Source organism: Symphalangus syndactylus, chromosome 17 (genome assembly GCF_028878055.3).
Source record: "Symphalangus syndactylus isolate Jambi chromosome 17, NHGRI_mSymSyn1-v2.1_pri, whole genome shotgun sequence".
Classification (NCBI taxonomy): Eukaryota; Metazoa; Chordata; class Mammalia; order Primates; family Hylobatidae; genus Symphalangus; species Symphalangus syndactylus.
In genome coordinates, this window is record NC_072439.2 from 88,180,768 (window position 1) to 88,203,043 (window position 22,276).

General features: G+C 45.9%; 1 long non-coding RNA gene across 1 annotated transcript in view; it reads right to left on the minus strand.

Annotated features, from left to right (window-relative positions):
• LOC134732974 (uncharacterized) overlaps positions 1 to 22,276 on the minus strand; it is a 64,391-nt gene that overhangs the window by 32,207 nt on the left and 9,908 nt on the right. Inside the window, exon 2 of the long non-coding RNA XR_010116503.1 lies at positions 13,531 to 13,634. This is a non-coding gene — a long non-coding RNA (uncharacterized lncRNA). The remainder of the gene's footprint in view (positions 1 to 13,530; positions 13,635 to 22,276) is intronic.

Here is a 22,276-nt window from a genome sequence, read left to right on the forward strand (position 1 = left end):
TTGAATACACAGCTGGAATTACTGAGGCAAACTTTAATATAGTTTCTGGTCCTAGATTTCCCAGAGGCTCCCCTTAATCTTATATGTGGAGCCTTACAATAAGTCCTCTCTACCAAGCTAGCTTGAATGGGTCTTTATCCCTTGCAATAGAACAAGCCCCACGTATACAGGGGTAATTATTAAATTACCTCCCCTTCTTTTCCCAGCTCTCTCAGAGGCTGCAGTTTGTACAATGGACTGCTGTCTGAGAAGAAGTCTAGGGGAGACTGGCTGATGATTGGGAGATGCATTCCTAAGGATTAGCTGGGCACCAGGAACCAAGGTCAGGCGCAGTTTGCCAGGGGAGATACAGGAATGAGAGCTGACTCACAGGCCAACAGCTTGTGAAAAATACTAAAGTAACTCCATAGGTACCTACCTGGGATTCTTTGAGCCAGGTGTATGCAAGGCATAGCTTGGTCCTCTGGACATAGGAAGCCAAGGGTGGCGTCCAGTAGGACTTTGGGGAAGCCTACCCACATGAGCAATCAGAACCAACCTCAGCCCTAGCCTTTGGAGGCCTTCAGCTGGACTGTAGGAGGAGCCCAAGGCAGCTGGAGTTCTCCAAAGGACTTGAGGGGCTCTGGACAGAGGTTATTCATCAACCAGTATGAAAGTATATAATATGTGAGCCACTGGTATGGTCCCACCTGTGACTGCGGGGCTTTAACTCAAAGAATAATCATTCTTTAAGTAGTCATGATGGATACCGGGCCTCGTGGTCACCAGGTTGCTGTGAGTGCAGCATTGGTACTTTAATGGGTTAATGCTGGCACAGCCCTGGGAATCTTCCTTTGTTACGTGCACAGGGATCTCTAGAAGCCTGGCTTTGGCAAGGATTTGGTTCAGAGATGTGTGTGAGCTCCAGGATATTGCAGTTTCTTATCACTGACTCTCAGGTACTCTGGACATGAGCCACACATCTCAGTAGACAGTGAGGTCTTTATCTTGTCTACTAGGTTCAGACTGGGGGTATTGTGTGGATCAACACATAAGCAAGATGGAGGAATAGGGTTTTCCAGTGCCCATCTACCCACAGAAACATCAATTTGAACAACTCTCCATGCATGGAAACGCCCTCAAAGAGCTAAGGAAACCAAGTGAGAGATTATAGCAAGTGGGTTGTAGCACAGAAGTAAGAGGTGTTTAAGAGGGTAAGAAGGAGAGTTTTACATCACCCAAATCGCCCCTCCCCCAGTCCAGGCAGCAGAGGGCAGAGAGATACCCTCTATGTCGGGGAGGGAGAGGGAAGTGAACACCTGACTTTGCCTTGGGGCCTAACACTGGGCCTTCTCAGTAAAACTCAGTACCAGGCAGGACTCCACAGCCCAGCCTCCAGGCCGATACCCATGGACTAAGCCTCCAAAGCAGCCCTGGTGCCAGGAGGGATCCTGCAGCCCCAGACTCCAGGCTTGCATAGTGGAATGTCTCTAGGCCCGTCCCACTGCCAGGCTGACCCCAGTGGCCCCAGACTTCGGGACCATCTAGCACCAGGCCAACCACCACAGACTCAATATCCAGACGCAGTGGCCCTGGACTCTGGACCACCCTCAGCACTAGGCTGCCTCCCACAGCCCCAGGCTTCAGGCCTGCCCCAGCACCAGGTTGACCCCAGAGCCCTAGTCATCAGGCCATCACCTATAGACCCAGTCTTGAGGCTGGCCTTTGTGTTCATAAGTTCTTATCATTTAGCTCTCACAAGTGAGAAAATTTAGTATTTAGTTTTCTGTTCCTGTGTTACTTTGCTAAGGATAATAGCCTCCAGCTCCATCCATGTTCCTGCAAAAGATAGGATCTCATTCTTTTTTATGGCTGCATAGTATTCCATGGTATATGAATACCACATTTTCTTTATCCAATCTGACATTGATGGGCATTTAGATAGATTCCATGTCTTTGCCATTGTGAATAGTGCTGCAGTGAACATTTGCATGCATGTGTCTTTATGGTCGAATGATATATATTCCTCTGGGTATATACCCAGTAATGGGATTGCTGGGAGGAATGGTAGTTCTACTTTTAGCTCTTTGAGGAATCACCATACTGCTTTCCACAATAGTTGAACTAAATTACACTGTCACCAATAATATATAAATGTTCCCTTTTCTCTACAACCTCACCAGCATCTGTTATTTTTTGACTTTTTAATGATACCCATTCTGACTGGTATAAGATGGTATCTCATTGTGGGCTTGATTTGTTTTGCTCTAGTGATTAGTTACATTGAGCTTTTTTCATATGATTTTTGGCTACATGTATGTATTCTTTCGAGAAGTGTCTGTTTATGTCCTTTGCCCACTTTTTAGTGGGGTTGGTTGTTTTCCTCTGGTAAATTTGTTTAAGTTTCTTATAGATGCTGGATATTAGACCTTTGTCAGATGCATAGTTTGCAAATATTTTCTCCCATTCCGTGGGTTGTCTGTTTACTCTGTTGATACTTTCATTTGCTTTGCTGTGCAGAAGCTTTTAAGTTTAATTAGATCCCACTTGTCAATTTTTGCTTTTGTTGTGATTGCTTTTGGTGTCTTTGTTATGAAATCTTTGCCTGTTCCTGTGTTTAGGATGGTATTGCCTAGGTTGTCTTCCAGGGGTTTTATAGTTTTGGGTTTTACACTTAAGTGTTTAATCCATCTTGAGTTGATTTTTCTGTATGGTATAAGGAAGGGGTCCGGGTTCAATCTTCTGCATATAGCTAGCCAGTTATCTCAGCACCACTTATTGAACGGGGAGTCTTTTCCCCATTGTTTGTTTTTGTCAGCTTTGTCAAAGATCAGATAGTCATAGATGTGGGGCCTTATTTCTGGGCTTTCTATTCTGTTCCATGGGTTTGTGTGCCTGTTTTTGTGCCAGTACCATGCTGTTTTGGTTACTGTAGCCTTGTAGTATAGTTTGAAGTTGGGTAACATGATGCCTCTAGCTTTGTTCTTTTTGCTTAGGATTTCCTTGGCTATTTGGGCTCTTTTTTGGTTCCATATGAATTTTAAAATAGGTTTTTCTAGTTATGTGAATAACATCATTGGTAGTCTGATAGGAATAATATGGAATCTGTAAATTGCTTTGGGCAGTATAACAATTTTAATGATATTGATTCTTCCTTTCCATGAGCAGGGGGGTGTCTTTCCATTTGTTTGTGTCTTTTCTGATTTCTTTGAGCAGTGTTTTGTAATTCTTTTTTTTTTTTTTTTTTTTTTTTTTTGAGACAGAGTCTTGCTCTGTCACCCAGGTTGGAGTACAGTGGCACGATCTCAGCTCACTGCAACCTCTGCCTCCTGGGTTCAAGCAGTTCTGCTTCAGTCTCCTGAGTAGCTGGGACTACAGGAGTGTGGCACCATGCCCGGCTAACTTTAGTATTTTTAGTAGAGATGAGATTTCACCATGTTAGCCAGGCTGGTGTTGAACTCCTGACCTCAAGCAATCTGCCTGCCTTGGCCTCCCAAAGTGCTGGGATTACAGGCGTGAGCCACCACACCTGGCCTGTAATTCTCATTGTAAAAATCTTTCACCTCCCTGGTTATCTGTATTCCCAGATATTTTATTCTTTTTGTGGCAATTGTGAATGGGATTGCCTTTCTGATTTGGCTCTCAGTTTGGCTGTTGTTGATGTATAGGAATGCTAGTGGTTTTTGTACATTGATTTTATATCCTACAACTTTGCTGAAGTTGTTTATCAGCTGAAGGAGCTTCTGGGCCGAGACTATGGGGTTTTTTAGATACAGAATCACGTTGTCTGCAAACAAAGATAATTTGGCTTCCTCTTTTCTATTTGGATGTGATTTATTTCTTTCTCTTGCCTAATTGCTCTGGCTAGGACTTCCAATACTATGTTGAACAGAAGTGGTGAGAGAGGGCATCCTTGTCTTGTGCTGGTTTTCAAGGGGAATGCTTCCAGCTTTTTCCCATTAACTATAATGTTGACCATGGGTTTGTCATAGATGGCTCTTATTATTTTGAGGTATGCTTCTTTAATACCTAGTTTATTGAGAGTTTTTTTTAACATGAAGCACTGTTGAATTTTATCAAAAGACTTTTCTGTGTCACTGAAATAATCATGTAGTTTTTGTCTTTAGTTCTGTTTATATGATGAATCACATTTATGTTGAACCAACCTTGCATCCTGGGGATGAAGCCTACTTGATCATGATGGATTAGCTTTTTGATGTGCTGCTGAAGTCAGTTTGCAAGTATTTTGTTGAGGATTTTTGCATCTATGTTCATCAAAGATATTGGCCTGAAGATTTCTTTTTTTGTTGTGTCTCTGCCAGGTTTTGGTATCAAGATGATGCTGGCCTCATAGAATGAATTGAGGAGTCCCTCCTCATCTATTTTTTGGAATAGTTTCTATAGGAATGGTACTAGCTCTTCTTTGTACATCTGGTAGAATTTTCTTGTGAATCTATCAAGTCCCTGGCTTTCTTGGGTTGGTAGCCTATTTATTACTGATTCAATTTTAGAGCTCATCATTGATCTGTTTAGGGAATCAGTTTCCTCCTAGCTTAGTCTTGGGAGGGTGTACGTGTCCAGGAATTTATCCATTTCTTCTAGGTTTTCTAGTTTGTGTGCATAGTAGTTTCTGATGGTTGTTTGTATTTCTGTGGGGTCAGTAGTAACGTTCCCTTTGTCATTTCTAATAGTGTTTATTTCGATCTTTTCTCTTCTTAATTAGCCTAGCTAGTGGCCTATTTATTTTATTAATTCTTTTCAAAAAAACAACTCCTGGGTTCATTGATCTTTTGAACGGTTTTTTGTATCTCAATTTCCTTCAGTCCAGCTCTGATTTTTGTTATTTCTCATCTTCTGCTAGCTTTGGGGTTGATTTGTTCTTGCTTCTCTAATTCTTTCAGTTATGAAGTTAGGTTGCTAATTTGAGATCTTTCTAACTTTTTGATGTGGGCAACTTTTAATGGGCATAGGGATTACCTTGGGGCCATTTTAAAATGTGGATTCCTGAACACTCCCCTGGAGATTCTAAGCTGAAACCGACATGACCCCTAGGCCAGTGAAAAGCACTAGGAAGAGGACAGAGTACTGGGAGAGTCCCTGAAAGACTTGGAATCTGGAGCTTGCTGGGTGAACAAATTGTGTGACTTGGACAAATTGCTTCACTTCCCTCTTGTTATGTAAGAAAGTTGGATGGGATAACCCCAGCGAACCCTCCAGTTCTGACATCCCAGGGTTGTGCTATTTGACAAGTTCCATATACTCAGAACCCTTGGTTTGGCTGAGAATACAGATGCAAAGTGTCTGAGGGCATTGGCCACATTTACACCCCCCAGCACAGGGTTCACTAGACAATATTCTCTCCTGCAGAAGAGCATGCAGATGAGTCCCTGGCCCAGTCAGAACACCTCATGCCAACTGGTGCCTTTCCAACATGTATGCCCTTCCCAGAGGCTCTGAGAACAGAGCGCAGTCTAGGGGCCTGTCTAAATGGGTTGGGCTCTTCAGACTGAAGTGACGTATTTCTTCTTTCTCCCATTAGCATGCCTTATTTCTGAGGATGCTCATTTATACACCTGGGAGAGGATCAGCCCATAGATATAAAATGCGGGATTTTTCAAGGGATGAGAAAAGACAGGGTCCTGAGGAAATCAGCTCTGGGCTGGAGAGGTGGAGCATTCCTCTCTTTCCCCTCTGAGCCTCAAGGCACCATGGAGAGGAGAAAGTCTTTGGGGTCAGATTGAATTCCAATCCTGACTCTGCCACTTGCTACTGGGGGTAATCCAAGTAACTTAACTGCTCTGAGTCTCTGTGTTTTCACCACTGAAAAAAAATGAAGTGGCAATAATCAAGTTTATCTGCAGGGTTGCAGTGAGAATTAAATCTGATTACATACATAAAGGTGCCTGGCACTTAGAAGGGGCTCAGTAATCCTCACCCCTCACTTCACCGCCTCGAGCTCTTTCTTGCTGCCATCCTTGCCTGAGGGAGGGTGTCTGTACCTAGTCCCTCCAGCCTTAGGAGTCATCAAGATAGAATGGAGGTTGGGGGAGGACTCCTTCCTTCTTTAGTATTATTGAAGGATATTCAAAAGAAACATTTACACCAAAAGTGACTCTGAGGAAACAAAGGGAAATGAACAAAGCAAATATAAATCCATAAAATGAAATGCAGATTACAGCTTCTACAAGAGCCTCTGATAAACTCCCCACAGTGCCCAGAAACAATGGGGCCAACTGGAGCTGGGAGCCTGTTCCCAGCTGAAAATTGAAGCCCTGTCTTTCCAGTGGAGCCTCCTCTGCCTCTGGACTGTTTTCTCAGCCTAAGGAAGGTGGGAGGTGCCAAGAGTTGGAGGCACAGAGAGCACTCCAACTTGTCCGTCAGCTTTGCAGCTCCTCTATGGCTCCTTTCCAATGCACACTCCCCCCTTCAGACGTCTCTACCCCACTGAGGTCCTCTACAAAGAATAAAACCACAGCCCTGCCTTTGCAGAGCTGCACAAGGCTGCACAGAGCCTGTCACCACTCTGGGCTCAGAGGAGACTTGCTCCTACTTGGGTGGGTGTTGGACAAATAGCAGGAGTTAAGACGCTACCACTGCTGTCTTTTCTGCATCTGAGCCAAGTCCTACAGCATGGGCTTCTGGGGATGTCAAAGTGTTATCGGAAAGGGGTCCTGATCCAGACTCCAAGAAACAGTTCTTGGATATTTCTTGTACAAGAAAGAATTCGGAGGAAGTCTACAGAGTAAAGTGAAAGCAGGGTTATTAGACAAGTAGAGAAACAAAAGAATGGCTACTCCATAGTCAGAGCAGCCCTGAAGACTGCTGAGTGACTCTTTCTATGGTTATTTCTTGATCATATGTTAAGTAAGGGGTGGATCATTTATGAGTTTCCGGGGGAAAAGGGAAAGGAGTTCCCAGAACTGAGGGTTCCTCTTCCTTTTAGATCATATAAAGTAATTGCTGGACATTGCCATGGCATTTATAAACTGTCATGGCACTGGTGGGAGTGAATCTTAGTATGCTGATGCATTATAATTAGTGTATAATGAGCAGTGAGGATGATCAGAGGTCACTTTCGTCACTATCTTGGTTTTGGTAGCTTTTGGCTGGCTTCTTTACTGTATCCTGCTTTATCAGCAGGGTGTTTGTGACCTGTAGCTTGTGCCAACCTCTTGTCTCATCTGTGACTAAGGATGCTTACCCTCCTGGGGCTGCAGCCCAGCAGGTCCCAGCCTTATTTTACCCAGCCCTTATTCAAGATGAGTTGCTCTGGTTTGAATGCCTTTGACAAGGGGACAGAGAACAAGATTAGTGGGACCCAATCCTGGAATCTCACAGCTCACAGCCTACCATCCATACTCAGCCCTGGGAGAAGGGGGGGGCTTGGATGGAAAGCCCTGAACAGCTGCTATGTCAAGGGAGGGCCAAATCAAACAATAGCCATTGCCTGAGCTTGGGACAACCAAACTGAGCCCTGACCCATAGCTCCCTAGGACTGGAGGAAGAGTGAGACCCTCAATTTCTAAAAACCTCCAGACCAGACAAGCAGGAGTAACACCACAATGCAGGCTGCCTTTACTGACACAGTAAAGGTTAATAAACCCTCCTGGGCTGAGGCCTGAGAAGGGTGGCCAGGATCTGCTCAAGGATCTGGAAAAATTGCCAGTTAATGATTTAAGAAGCTGAGGGTGCTCAGTAGGGAAAGAACAGCTTTAAGGACACCTGGGTTTATATATGTGAGGGTTCATCTGAGGAAAAGGAATTTGCCATAATTAGGGGATGCGTTTAGGCAGAACCAGAGTCAGAGGGTAGAAGTCACAGGAAGAATTTCCATCACTTGGAGTGGCTAGCAATGGAGCAAGCACAGCCCTGAGGTCTTCAGAAGGATGACCTGTTTGGATTTGAAACAACAATGCCCCAAGGGAGATATGTTGGTGGACGTTATACCAGTTATGGAGCCAACAAGGGACCCAGTGAGCCCTCTTCAATATTTTGAGCAGGCTAATGATGCATAGGGATGGTTTAAACACATATGTGTGGGCTTTCCAAACAGAACACAAAAACCATCAGCTCCGCGAGTCACCATGCAGATCCCACCCCCATGAACGGCGCCAACTCTGCGTTTTCAGAGCTTGCCGAAATGGCCATAGCTCTCAGCTTATAGGCATCTCTGGTCAATGCCTGATAATCTGATGCACTGCCTGGACCCTCCCTGGGCCTGGGAACATGCTACTGGATCACAAGAAGTGCAATCATGCCCCAGTCAATGGGGACACAGGCTGACTTGACCAGAAGGAAGGGATGGTGGGTACTAGCACCATGGCAGATCTTCCTTTTTTTTTTTTTTTAGACGGAGTCTCACTCTGTCACCAGGCTGGAGTGCGGTGGCGCAATCTCGGCTCACTGCAACTTCCACCTCCCGGGTTCAAGCGATTCTTCTGCCTCAGCCTCCCGAGTAGCTAGGACTACAGGCACCCGCCACCACGCCTGGCTAATTTTTGTATTTTTAGTAGCTATGGGGTTTCACCATATTGGCCAGGCTGGTCTCGAACTCCTGACCTCGTGATCCACCCGCCTCAGCCTCCCAAAGTGCTGGGATTACAGGCGTGAGCCACCGCACCCGGCCACCTTCCTTTTTTGAGTCAGGCCCTAGTTCAGTGGGCCCAGCTGCTTGTCCAACCCACCCTCATCCTGTCTGGATTTATACTGTTTATTGTCTCCTGTTGGAAAGCCTAATAATCTACAAATAGAAGAGTCCCACAAAGCAACCAGTCTAAATGGCTGCTACTGCGCACTTCCTCATCATTGCTTTCTCTTGGCTCTTGGCTGGGGCTTGCTCTCATCCTTCAGAAAATTAGCCCTGAACTCAACCCCCAGAACTGTTGTATCTTTCCATAATCCCAAATGAAAATGTATCCTATCAGGTTGGATTTTAGACCAGATATAGGGAGAAAGATGCTGTTTCTACATCAGAAACAACAACTAATAGGAAGAACTAACCATTTATCATACTCAGAGGTCTACATCCTCATCTCATTCATCCCTCACAACAATGCGTTTATGGGAAACATTCCTCTGGCCCTTTGTAGCAGGATATGAAACTTCCATTTGTTTTGTAAGACACCTCAATTTGTTTGCACCTTTTCTTTGCTCCATTGAACGTTATCATCTGGCTTTCCCCAGGATGAGATCAAACATTTTCTGACCCCTCCAGAGAGGAGAGATAAGATAGCTATCCTCTGTGAATACTAACTGTTTGTGCCTTCAAAGATGAAAGATTCTGATGTTTTTCTTTTATTAAATAATTACAAATTATTTGAGCTCCAGTTTTTATGGACGGGGTTTTGTGTGTGTGTGTGTGTGTGTATTTTCACTTTGGCTATCCAGCATTCTTTTCTTAATTGAAAATATCCTAGGGCCGGACGTGGTGGCTCACACCTGTAATCCCAGCACTCTGGGAGGCCAAGGTGGGCGGATCACCTGAGGTCAGGAGTTCGAGACCAGCCTGGCCAACATGGTGAAACCCTGTCTCTACTAAAAATACAAAAAAATTAGCTGGGCATGGTGGCACATCCCTGTAATTCCAGCTACAGGGGGAGGCTGAGGCAGGAGAATCACTTGAACCTGGGAGGCAGAGGTTGCAATGAGCTGAAATTACACCACTGTACTCCAGCCTGGGCGACAGAGCAAGACTCCATCTCAAAAAAATAAAAATAAAAATAAGTAAATAACATCCTAGTTTCCTTTTAGGAAATCCTCTCCCCCGTTGTTTGCAGACTGGCGTATGACAGATTGGTGTGTCTTGCCCCCAAATAACAGAAGCAGAAGGGTTACTGTGGGCTCCTTTCACCAGATTCTTTCTCTCTCATCCCAGTACAGCCATGTGGGCATGTGACCTAAGCCCAACTAATAATATTCTCCCCTGGGACTTTGAATGTTGAGCAGAGTAACACAAAGATGCCAAGAGGGGAGAAGCAACACCCTGTCAACTACATCCTGTCCTGATTTCTTCCTGTTTCCAAGCTGTCTTCCAGACTTCCCAGCACTTCCATGAACTCTCTGATAACTTTCTAATAAATTTCCTTTTCTGCATAGATCATGTTTTAGGACTTGGCCAAAACCAAGGACGACTTCCTTCCCTGGCATTCTTTGAATTGTTTAGAAATAAGCAACAAGATAGAAGAGTCAAGTCACCAAGAGATCAAAAAGTCAAAGGACTTTTCTGCTGTCTCCTTTATTCTCCCTCAAGACATTGCTGCTTAATGATGGGCTAAGAGAAGGACTTCCTCTATGTATTCAAGTAAGTGCTGAGGAATCAGATCAGACAGCTTGCAATCCATCCTCATTATTCCCATGAGTGGTACCTTCATATTGCTTGCAATAGCCCTAAGTATGTTTCCTATGCAGCCTTGAGGTGAGACAAAGTTTCACTCCACATGCCCATGATCCACAACCCTAGGTCATGCTGTGAATCAGTGCTCTGCTCTGCTCTGACTCGGCCTCATCTATGAGGATACCCTTATGGGGCTCTCAGAACAACAGGAAAACCAAAAAGGTCATGTACCCCAAGGGGTGGTGTAGAAGCTCTTGTGCTGAGGCTCAGTTGCTGAACTGAACCCTCTGGAGAGGCAAGAGCTGAGCCAGTGGGACCGTGGAGCCCCCTGACTCATAGCTAAGTGCATAAGCACAGGTTGAGGGTCACATGACTCACCATGTTCAACAGAAAATGAGGTTTTAGACAACTCAAGACCCATGGGGTGATGTGACTCCCAATAAGCTCAGTCAATCTGGAGAGTCATTTTGATGATGTTTGGAATATTGGGGCCAGCTCTGTGCCCCCACCAAGGCACTTCAACACCAGGAGATAGAGGGAAATCAGAAACAGAGAAAGAGAAGATTCAGATAGAGAGGAAGAGTCAAGTGGACAGCTAGCTGAAGCACTAACACATCTAAGAGGGACTAGAATCTTTCTGCATCATAGGGCAAAACTGAAACTGATGCGTAGAAGTTCTAGGGCAGCAGATTAGGATCAGAGTAAGGAAAATCTTTTTTTTTTTTTTTTGAGATGGAGTCTTGCTCTTTTGCCCAGGCCAGACTTCAGTGGCGCTATCTTGGCTCACTGCAAGCTCCGCCTCCCGGGTTCATGCCATTCTCCTGCCTCAGCCTCCCAAGTAGCTGGTACTACAGGTGCCCGCCACCGTGCCCAGCTAAATTTTTTTGTATTTTTAGTAGAGACAAGGTTTCACCGTGTTAGCCAGGATGATCTCGATCTCCTGACCTCGTGATCCGCCCGCCTCGGCCTCCCAAAGTGCTGGGATTACAGGCATGAGCCACTGCGCCTGGCCAGGAAAATCTTTTAAGCCAAGCAGCATAGCAGCAACGTGGGATACTTCTCGGGGGCTGACAGAATAGTGGACAAGAGTCTGGCGTTAGGAGGCAGCAACCATGGTCAAGTCCCAGCCCTATTGTTTAACAGTCACATGACCTTTGAAAGTTACTGAGTCTTTCTGTTCTCATTTGTAAAGGGAAGGAAATAATAGTACCCCCCTCTGAGGGTATTTGTGAGGGTTAATATTGCTGTACTATGGCACTGACCAATTGCCATAGAAGTGTGGAGAAAAAACATTTTCCAACTGGAAGGCGTCCTAGAAAAGCTCAATATAGCTTCATTGAATAGTGCCTGATATATACATATACTGATTATCAAAGTGCTAGATATTAAGGAGGATTATGCTTGTGAAGTGATCAGCACCTCACTGCTGGAAAAAGTTAAACCATGGCTGCAAGACAAATGTCAGAGATGTTAGAGGCCATTCCCACACTGAGTGGGAGATGGGACCATGGCTCAGAGAACAAAGCAAGAGCTTTGGTGGTAGACAGCTCTGGTCACATCATGCAGCCACCACTGGCACACTGGGCAAACCACAAGATCTCTAGGTCTCAGTTTTCATATCCATAAATGAGGCTGATACGTCTCACTCCACAGCACAGCCACAAGGATGAAATAATTACGTATACAGATGTGTTGTATTATTTGCACTTGTTTTGTATTTTTAAAACCTCCAAATACAATAATAAAAGGCACTTATAGAGTGATCACCTATGTTTGGTCCCTGGCACCTAAAGGGGAAGCATGTGTATGACGATCATTCTCTGCCCTTCGCCCTGAATGCCCTGCAGGTCCCTGGACACCGGAGCTGGTCCTGGGCTGCCTTCTGGTGGGTCTTTTTGTCCTTTCACAGTGGCTGCCCTCTCCTTCCAGGCGGCTTTGTGTGACTCACCGTTCTTTGCAATGAACTGTGATGTTCTGCTGGAGGCTTCCATTAGAAATGACGAGAACAGCTACTTTGGCCTAAACAGAGTGTGGTGGGCTTGATTGTTTCACCTCACGATTTATTGCTAAAGAGACAGAAGATGGGCCCCTGGGCAGGTCATGGCTGGCCTGAGTCCTTCCCTCTGCACAATTTTGTCCTGTGATCTGGGTCCCCACGGCATATTCAGTCCTGAGGGCCAGGCCTGAACACTCACACAGGCTCAGTGGCACCCGGCTAGACAGCAGGAGCCAGGAAGCAAGGCTGGTTCAAGGAGGTTGGCAAGGAGAGAAATACAGTTTCTTTTCTGGGAGTTTGAATCCCATTTAATTCAGGAAGCTTTAATTGAACACCTACTCTGTGCCAGGCACACTGGGGGATCAGATGTGAATTAAAGCAATCCTCACTCCCTAGAAACTTAGAGTTTAACAGAGACGAAGGCAAATCTATGACCAGTCCTGAGCCTCTAGTATGGCACTGAGCAATTATCGTAGAAATATAGGAAGGATGAGACTTTGCAACCAGAGGGGGCCCTAGAGAGGCTTCATACAGTTGCCATTTGTTGAGTACCTCCTATGTGCAGGATACACCCCTGGTTTAATCTACACAACTCTGTGAGGAATGGGATTATTGTCACCCCTATGTTGCAAATGAAGAAACTGAGGTTCTGAAAGGTTAAATAACTTGTTCGGAAGTCACATAGCCAGTAAGAGGTACAACCAGGACAAGATTCTGAGTCTGAAACTTGTGCTTTTTCAAGAAGGCCAGGCTATCTACTTCTTAGAGGAGGCTGAATTTGTCCTGGGCCTGAAATAAGGCTGATATTTTGTCACACAGCTCTGGGTGGGGAGGGCCTTCCTTCTGCTTCTGCTTCTAGGCAGGTACAAACGACCTGTTCTGAGACACAGCTAATGTCCTTTCATCTTCTTCCCACAGGGGACCAATAAAGCCTGACAGTAGCCTTGGGAGGGGCCACATTCCTCCCAGGAGGGGCTAGTTCCTCTCTCCAGCCTCTATCTGTGATTCAGCCCTAAATAGTTAGCCTAAATACGTAACTGTCAATTCAAATAGTACCTGCCCACTGGAACCAACAACCTGGATTCATTTCACACCTGCTGAGAGCCGTTACTGGTACAAACACATTCTTTACATCACCCAAGGCAAGTTTGTTCAGTCATAGCAGTTTAGACTACAGCGCTGGAAGGCAATGGAGTGCTTAGAGACAACCAGGTTCGAGTACCTCTTCTCACAGATCCACACTGAGTTTCACCGAAGGGAAGGGGCTGGCCGGAGGGCTTCAAGGAGAGACATGAGAAAGGACACCATCTTCTCTGTGCTCCATATCTGTTGGGAGGAGTAGGATGAAGATTCACTGAGCACTATTTCTGAGTCTGCAGGTATTTGTCCTTAGTGTTGAGCTATCTCATTCATCCTCATCATACCTCTGATTTGAGGTCCCTGCACCCCCTTTCCAGATGGGAAGCCTGATAAGCTGAGGGGTCCTGGGAGGTGTCCCAGGTCACATGAGAAGAAGCACAGCCAAGGTGGGAGCACACACCTGCTGGCTCCAAAATCCCACCATGGAATGAAAGGAGGCAGTTGTTCCCCTCTCTTTTTGAGCTTGCAAAACGGGGTTGGGTTTGGTTTGGACCCAGGGAGTCTATGACACAGTTTCTCCAGCTCAGAGGGGCCCAGCCCTGGACTTTCCCATGGTGTGTCTTCTGAGCTGCGTGAAATAATGTCCAGCCCTGGGCAGGCATGAAATGACATGCAGAGGCTGTGGAAAGTGTACCTACATTTCTTGCTTTGTTCCTAGATGACTCATGCAGCCCACAGAACAAAATTAATGTCTTGTCCAGCACCAGCAAATTGCATTTCTTTCTTTGAAAAATCAGTCAGGCTGCGAAGGGCCCTGGTTTATTCTGGGGACATGGAGCCATCCTGTGGCTGCTTCCACTGGACAGGCTGGAAACAGCCATCAGGCCCCTCGGAAGGGGAGGCCTCCCTGGGGCAGTCCAAGCCTTGCAATCTGCTCTGGCCAGACCCTCTGCTCCTGCCAGTGACATGTTGTTACACCCTTGTCTCCTCTGAACTGATGTTCCACATATGATCAAGTGCTCTCCAAGCCCCCGTACCACTCCCCTCACACGGCCCCTCTCCCCTGCAGGTGGCAGACTTACTCATTCTCATGCTTCAGCTCCAGGGGTTCCCCTGTATGAGTCTTCTCTGCCCGCTCCCACACCCCAGGTAGCATTGTCCCTGCTTGCTTTGTGCCCTCACTGTCTCCACATATATACACATCTCTTACAATAATATTAAATACCAGCCAACATTTATATAGTTTCTTATGTACCAAGTACTGTTTCTATCTATCTATCTATCTATCTATCTATCTATCTATCTATCTATGTACACACACACTCATTTTATCTTCACAATGCTATGAAATAGGTATTATTACTGTCCATTTTACAGATGGGGAAACCAATCTATAATTGGTTTAGTGAGATCTACTGAGCATATCTACAGGTATTTGTCCTTGGTTATAGGAAACCAATCTGTCACTGGATTCCCCTTCTGTAAAAGAAGTTAAATAATTTGCTTAAGCTCACTCAGCTAGTGTGTGGTCAAGCCAGAATCTGAGCTTCTCTCTGGCCCAAATTGCTTATTGTAACCACCACATTATATGGCCACTTCACCAACAGTCATGCCTCATTTTACTTGTTGATGTCTCAGCTTTCCCCTCTATTCTGCGGGCTACTTGAGGAGAAGGCTTCTGTCTTATTCCTCTAGGTATCTCTGTGATTGACTCAGTATCGAGACCATAGGTATGTGGGTGGGGTTAATCCACACTTGCTGAACACATGTGTCCATGCCCAATGTCCCTGTGCATAGTGGCCACTTCCCATGGTTCACACGCATCTTCACGGCTCTTGTTTCTTCCATTCACCCATGCCATGTCCCTGGCCCTGTTCTCAGTGCTGAGGATGGAACCCCATTGCTGCAGCTTCCAGCCCTGGCCCTGGCCCTGTTTGGGGCTCAGTGCTTCATCCCATGGAGCTCAGGGGGTGCTGTGGGTACTGACAAACTTGTACCCCATTCCTAGTTCAAATTTTTCTTTGCCTTTCAAAGGCACTGGGTGTGTGTTCATACATTCAACTAATAATGTTTGGACATCCACCGCACATCAGGCACTGTTCTAGGTGCTGAAAACACAGTGCGGGAATAAGAACAAGGTCCCGCCATCGTGGTGTCACATTCTGCTTGGGGAGACAGACAGTAAACCATCAGCAGCTGAGTAATAATACAGTGCCACGTGGTGGTCAGCACTGTGAAGAAGAAAGCCAGGTAATGGCCGAGAGTAAGGGGGTGGTCAGGGAGGGTTGTCTCTGAGGATGTGATATTTCAGCAGAGACCTGATGAAGAGAGGGGGAGAGAGAGGCTGATATCTGGGGAAAAGTGTTCCCTGGCAGAGGGAACAGCAAGAGCCAAGGCTCTGCAGTGGCTCATATGTGAAGAGATTGAGAAAGAGTGAAGCCCACTAATGCAGGCGCAGAGTGAGACAGGACAATATGGTAGCAGAGCCTGGAAGTCCTCAGGGGGCATGGAGAGCCTGTGCAATTTTATTCCCAATGTATTCGAAACATCTCAGAGGGGCTTGTGCAAGGGGCCGGCACAATCTGCACCATGTTTTAAAAACTTGAAAGCATGAGTTTATGTATGTGCTGTCCCCCTCAGTTACGAGATCAATAGTGGTGTTTTTAGAGATGTTTTCTTAGGAGTTCTTTCTGTTGCCACTGCTATTTCCCAACACCCCCCTCTCTCCAAAGCCCACTTTGTTTCTCTCATGGACTCAACTGGCTTCAACTAGAACTTAAGTTTAATAAGAGACACAGCCAAGTAAACATTGGAGTGCTGGCGATACGAACTGTGATGGGGGCGGCTTTGGGGCCTGTGGAAGCACAGAAAAGGAGCTGCTCAGACACAGAAAGCCAGGGATGGCTTCTGGAGGCCAGAACATCTGACATGAGACCTGAAGGGTGAGGTCAGCCAGATGAGAATGTTCTAGGCAGGGGAAACCACGCATGTGAACCGAGAAACCGTGACGCTGCTGTCGCGGTGGCCTTGCCTGGGTCCTTAGTTCCCTCACCCCCCATGTCCTTCAGTCCCCACCTAGGCAACTCCAGTGCTAGCCAGGCTGGGTAAATCCTCTTCCACTGATGAACATTGCTGTAGAAATTTGCCAACCCTGGTTTCAACACAAACTCACACTCTAATCCCAGCTGGATCTTTGGCCATTTGGTACTCCTTCTTTCCTTGATAATTAACTGCCTGCCACAGACCCAGCAGCACATATTCCAGGCTTCTGTTTTCTTCCTGCCTACCCCACTCACTGAGGGTGACCTGACCTCCTATTATGATGTGCCTCCCACTCCTCCTCCCACTGTGATCTCCACCTCAAAGAATGTTTGTCTTCAACTCCATCTCCTTCAAACGAGCTCAGAAAGAGATACAGTTATTCTTTTTGAGATTAACCCCTTGGAAAAGAAATTAAGCATTTATTTTGCCTTACCTTGGTTGTATTGCAAGGTAAGCAAATAGCCCAGGTTGAGAAGGGGAAGTTCTTTTTCATAAAAGCTTAAAAATTTGAATAGAGTGCAGAAGTAGAAAGTCATCTTTTTGCAATCCCATTTGGTTTAGGCAAAAATCATAAGCAGATGAAACAATCAGATGGTTTATTAAAGGGGAACTTTCCATGGAGAGATAAAGCTGTCACAGGCTGATCCTGCTGCTCAGTTTTATCACGATCGCTAACAATGGCATGAACAATGCTATGGGTTTGCCGATGAGATGAAATATACAATGGGTGGCACTTTGCCTGCACATTGGAATTGCCTGGGGAGCTTTAACTACTGATGTCTGGGATCCATTTCCACTGATTATGATTTTAAATGCCTGGGATGTAGCCTGGGCATAGAGATGGTTAAAAACTGCCTCCAGCTGATTCCAATGAGAGGCCAAGGTTGAGACCACTGCCAAATGAAGCACAAGCCTTCAGTGTGAACTGTGCTAGCTCCCGCAAGAGTTGATTCTCATCAAGCCTTTCAAGTTCATCTGTAGCTGAAAATATTTTGGGGCATAGGGAAACACGTTAAGGGACAATGTGAGGAAGACAAATCCAGAGTATAGCTCGTTCTGTCTAGCAATGGACTCACTGTATTTTTTCAATAATCCAGTACCTTTAAAAAGGGGAGGAGGGGCTGTTACAAATTAAGAGATTCAAAGATATAAGAACCAAATGCAGGATTTTGGATCTCGAATGGAACCAATCATTTTTATACAACTGGGGAACCTTGATTATGAACTGGATATTAGATGCTACCAAAGAGTTAATGCTAATTTATTACGTATGTAATGACATCGTGGTTATGTAAGAAGTGTTTTTTAAATCCATGGTTTTTTAAGTGTAAAGGGGCAAAATAATAGGAGGGCTAGGATTTGCTTTAAAACATTTCAACAGCAACAAAATGAAGCAAGTGTGACAAAATTTTAGGAATTACTAAATCTGAATGATGAGCATATGTGTGTTCATTATTTGAGTTTTTCATTTTTATAATAAAATAAAACAAGTGAACCCCTCTGCGTTTCTAGTATGAGATATCATTAATACTAGTATTATTACATCTGTTCCCTCGCTTCATGATCGCCGCCGTAATCAGCAGCAGCAATAGCACCAGTCAGGTGAGATTGGAAATGTGCTGGCGCTGTAATTCCCCTGCAATCCAGTAGGGTGGATGTTGTTATCCTCGCTGTACAGATGAGAAAACTGAAGTTCAGAGGGATTAGGTCACTTGCTCAACATTGCCTGGCTAGCAAGGGGCAATCAGGATTAGAAGGCAGATGTAAGAGCCTCTGATCTTCATCATTATTCTCTGCTATTGTCTTCCCTCTTTCTCCCTGGCTCATTTCCTGTCTCTCCCTCTCCACCATCTCCTTCCTCCAGGCTCTTTCCTCCTGCAAGGACACTCCCATTCACCCACCCCTTCTGTGGCACAGTCATTTCTTTCTTCTCTTCCCTCCCCCACACTGCTGGGAACAGTCATCTACACTTACCTGCCTTCTCATCCTCACACCCATTCATTTCTTAGTCTCTCGTAGTCTGACTTCTACTACCCCAAGATCATAAAGACCTCAAGAACACAGCCTGGAGAACGCCCTCAGCCTCATCTCACCTCCCTGCAGCACATGGCTCACTTGCCTGCTCCTTCCTTCTTAGTGTCCTCTCTCTGGATGACCTGTCAAAGACGGGATTCTCCTGTTAACGACCCTGACTCCTTCTTTGTCTCCTTCTACAAAGATAATGCACTGACTTTCCAAATGTACTAACTAGTATGATCATCACTGTCTACTGTTGCATCGAACCACTACTAACCTCAATAAGGAAGGCACCAGGTTCAAGAGGCCAAAGAAGAGACCCAGAGCCAGCAAATGAAACATGGGGCTTTATGAGGGGCTCACACAGAGGGGAGAGAGTCCAGTGGCAGTGGGCTGGGTATGAGAACCATCTTACACATGGTCCAGTGGCGGGAGGCTGGACAAGAGATCTGCCTTGCCTACAGTTCAGTGGTGGAGGGCTGAGCAGGAAAACCACAACAGCCTGCAAACATCCTGCAGTTTACATAACATTGTCACTTAGCAGCCTCCCCTAACGACCTCCACCTGGCAATCTTCATTTAACCCAAAACTCAGGGCCTCAATCCCCTGTATGGACCATGTTTCATGGGACAGGCCAGGGGCTCAGAAGTTTATCATAGATAAGGAATGAATCTCTGGGTTGGCCACTCCTGGATTCCCTAGCTTGGAACACATATTCAAGTGTATCTGCCATTCTAAGGGTATTCTTCAATTATTGCTGTCAGGTGTGTTGACCCTCTATCTGCATAAGTATTTCTCAAACCAGGGCCCTATGATCAGCATCATCATCACCTGGAGTATATGTGAAACATGCAGCTCCTGGACCCACTCCTAACCTTTTGAATCAGACTCTCAACGTTAGGTATGCATTTTTAATAAATTCTCCAGGAGATTCTTCTGTACCTAGAGTAACAGTGCTTTCCCAGTAGCCCAGCCTTTCCGAGGCCTCCACCTGCCGCTGGCAGGCTGATGACTCTGAATGCTGCAGATTCATTACAGCCTTCAGGCTTCTCTCTTGAAACCCTGTCTCCTGTTCTACTCCATCCTCCTCATTCCCACACATGATCCATTGCTCCACCCTGTTAACTTTGTTTCTGAGCCATTTCTTGCTTCCACCATCTCTCATTGTCCCACTGGGCCCCACTGCCCTGCCCTTGGTGAAATTCTCACTCTCCCTCCCCAGGTCTGTTGTCTTAGTTTTCTGAGAGGTCCCTTTGTCCCCAGACTCCACCATCTACCAACTGTCCTCCATATCCCTGCAAGCATGCCCTACAGCACTTGTCTAATTATATGGATTTCCCAACCCTGCAACATGCAGTGGTCCCCTACAGCCTGTTGAGGAAAATCCACATTCCTCCATGGCCCCACCCCCCCACCTACCTGCACAATCTTATCTTCACTTTAAATTTAAAATGATCAAGACTAATACTGCTTTTTATTCTCCACACACACCAGCGCTTTGCTCATGAGGTCTCTTATTTTTCTTTTTTTTTTTTTTTTTGTGAGGTAGAGTCTTGCTCTGTTGCCCAAGCTGGAGTGCAGTGGCGTGATCTCGGCTCACTGCAACCTCCGCCTCCCAGGTTCAAGCGATTCTCCTGCCTCAGCCTCCTGAGTAGCTGGGATTACAGGCACCTGCCACCATGCCTGGCTAATTTTTTTTTATTTTTAGTAGAGACAGGGTTTTGTGATTTTGGCCAGGCTGGTATCAAACCCCTGACCTCAAAAGATCCACCCTCCTTGCCCTTCCAAAGTGCTGGGATTACAGGCGTGAGCCACTGTGTCCAGCCAAGGTCTCTTCTGCTAAGTATGTTTTTCTCCTCCTATCTTGGATGTGAAAATATTTTCCATCGGTGGCAGCTAGGCTCCAACGAGCCTCCCCAGAGAACCCTGTTTCCTGGTCATGATGCCATCATGGAATCCCCTCCCATTTGAATCTGGCTCCACCAATAGCATGCAGTGGAAGTGATATTGCGTAACATCCCAGGGTGGATCATAAAAAGACTCACAGCTTCTCCCTTGGCCTCTCAGAGTGCATGCTCTGAGGGAAGTTAACTACTATGCAAGAAGCTTGACTACCCTGAATTTGTCATGCTGTGAGGAAGCCCAGTTAGCCAAGTGGAGGGGGGCTATGTAGAGAGAGATACTCTGCCAGTCAACACTGCTCCAGCCATCCCAGAGGAAGTGCCAGACATGGCAGTGGCAAAGCCATTTTGGATGCCCAGCCCAGCTGAGCCTTTGGATGACTCCAGCCCCAGCTGTAACTTGACTGCAACTCCATGGCAGACCTCAAATGAGAATCACCAGTTATCCCACAGAACTATGAGAGAGTATAATCACTGTTTTAAGCCACCATGTTTGGGAGTGGTTTGTGACACAAGAATAGATTTCTGGAACAGCTTCTTTCTAAGTACAGGTCAAATACTCCCTCCACAGTGAAGGGATCCCTGAGCCCTTGGGTGGAATGAATTGCTGTCTTCCCTGTGCCTTCCCAGCTCTTGCTGCCTGGCAGAGACTCACTGGGCTGACTCACAACAGTTGGGAAGGGCAAGGATTTTTGTCTTGCTCATCTATGTAGCTCTGGTGCCAATCACGGTTCGTGGCACGGAGTAGATGCTCAGACAATGTGTACTAAATTTAATTGATTTTCTTTCCCTTCTCTAGTCTCTCAAGGCAGATAGGCAGCCACAAGACCCAACAGAGATAATCAAGGAAACCTCAGAGTGCCTAGAATTGACTAGTGAGGCTCAATGTGCCAAATCAGTGCTGGCAAAGCTTTCCATAAGAGAGGAAAGAAAAACCTTTGAGCCAATGTTAAAAAAGCTGAACCAAAGAGGGATGGAGGAGGTTGGAAGTGACCATCACTCTTTGCTCATCAATAGCAGTTCAGTGTTTGTGGACCTGGTGCCTCCTGGCCAGGAGCATACTTCCCAACTCCCTGCACAGCTCCCATAGTTTCTGGGCTGGAGGATTCTAGTCCATCAGGGTGGCCCAGAGACATCTGCCACAGGCTGGCTTAGATGGATGCTGCAAACACTTAGTTTACCAGACAGTGCCAACCCAAGTCTTTTAATTATTGTTGAGCCTCAGCATCAGAAAGCCACCACAAGTGCCTCTTGTGGACCAGAAATAAATCTTCCATGTCATTATCCCCTCTTTTAAAACACTCCAGGTCTCGCTCTAATCACCTCCCTTCCCTGCTCATTAAACAACCCTCCCATCATTCTCAGTCATATTCTGCCAAATAATTTTAAGTGTGTTTTATGCAATTGCAGCTGTCACACTATGCAGAGGACAAAAGTCTCTACTTTGTTATAGAAGAGTCTAATTAATGTGCCTTTATCCTAAGTGTGACTGTGGTGAGGCTCTTTCTAAGGAGTTGGCCTGTGAGACAAGTCATTCTCCATCCTGGATGCATAATAGGATCCTGCAAAGCTTTGGAAATAAAACCTATGTCTGTTCTTAGCCCACATGATTAAATCAGAATCCCTGGGCACAGGGTGTAGACATCAATATTTTTTCAAAAGCTCCCCAGGTGATTCCAGTGTGCACCAGAGATGAGAACCATTGTTCTGCAGAACATGAACGCTAGTGATGTCTGCGGTTCCAGGCAAACCCAAACAGTTTTCTGCCCTGTCCTGTTTCTTATCTGGGCTACAAATTAGCTTTTTGTAAAACATGCCTGGCCTTCTAGGACGGGAGGGACACGAGACAGACATGAAGCTGTTGCCAGCCAAGTCAACTAAATTCAGGTTCAGTCATATTACACGGGTTCAATTCTGTTTCTTCGAACA